Raw genomic sequence first — 1,150 nt, 5'->3', positions numbered from 1 at the left:
CAAACATACAAACATACAAACAAACAAACAAAAAAACAATAAAACAATAATAAACAAACAAAACAAAACAAAACATAGCAAACACACACCCGCAAACAGCAAGCAAACAAGCAACACATACAGAAACAAACAAGCAATCAAACAAACAAACAAACACAAAAGCAAACAAACACGGAATTAGTGTGTTGCTTGGAAGGCTGGATAAAATCACTGTTTCGTAAAAATTAATGTATACCGACGTACATGTTTGTTTGTCAGACAGACATTGTATATATTGCATGTTGTCTTGTTGACATAGATCTGTCAGCATGTGTGTGTGTATGTCTGTATAAATGTGTATGCGTGCTTGTGTACGTGTGCCTCGGTTTTGATGTGTTTTGAAGTTTATCTGTCGATGTATATGCCTGCTATTTACTTCTTCAAATGAGCTGTGCCATAATTAAAGAGGACACACCTCTCTCTCTTGACCTAACCTTTGTCGTCGTTTATCAACAGACCCACCCAGAGTTACAGAACTTCGTATCAATGCAATCAGCATGAGTGCCATCACTTCAAATCGGATCTTTGCCGCCCCGAACACAACTCTTCAAGTCACGTGCAAATGGGAGAAGGGTCACCCCGATGGTATTGACCCCAGCAAGGTGTAGCTGCTGAATGTCCAAGGTGTTCCTCTGGGTATTAGTGACAGGGGCGACACCTGGATACAAGCTGAGTTCCTTGTAGGTTGTGAAGATGCTGGCAACATAACGTGTGTTGTTCTAGGCGCCCAACAGAATGGTTCTGCTGAGCTGGTTGTCCAAAACTGTAAGTACTGTATATTTGACTTTTTGTCTATACATATTTATTTCTTTGAAATCAGTGTCTGCATTTTTTTGCGTGGAAACGCTAGCAATTTCAGGCGTATAGAAAAACAAGTATAAATATATTCCATGATGACATTACTATTCTACTGAAGCAGAACACAATGCTCTGCATGACTTCCCCTTTCGCGTGAAGCTGTCCTGTTGTCAATGACAATATTATTTGTGTGTTTGTGAATTACACATTAACATGCTTCCATTTGAAACTTCGAGGGCGTCAATCCACGATGAAGACCGAGAAGTTTCAAATGGAAGCATGTTAATGTTATTGTAATTCAATCTGACGACGA

General features: G+C 39.5%; 1 long non-coding RNA gene across 1 annotated transcript in view; it reads left to right on the top strand.

The window, feature by feature from the left end:
• The first annotated feature begins 501 nt into the window (after nt 1-501).
• The window catches only part of LOC138973689 (uncharacterized), a 10,210-nt gene continuing 9,561 nt past the window's right edge, over nt 502-1,150 (top strand). Inside the window, exon 1 of the long non-coding RNA XR_011458102.1 lies at nt 502-804. This is a non-coding gene — a long non-coding RNA (uncharacterized lncRNA). The remainder of the gene's footprint in view (nt 805-1,150) is intronic.

This window comes from Littorina saxatilis, linkage group LG8, assembly GCF_037325665.1.
Source record: "Littorina saxatilis isolate snail1 linkage group LG8, US_GU_Lsax_2.0, whole genome shotgun sequence".
In the NCBI taxonomy this organism is placed as follows: Eukaryota; Metazoa; Mollusca; class Gastropoda; order Littorinimorpha; family Littorinidae; genus Littorina; species Littorina saxatilis.
Note: the sequence above shows the minus strand (reverse complement) of the source record. Positions and strands in the feature narration are given on the sequence as shown.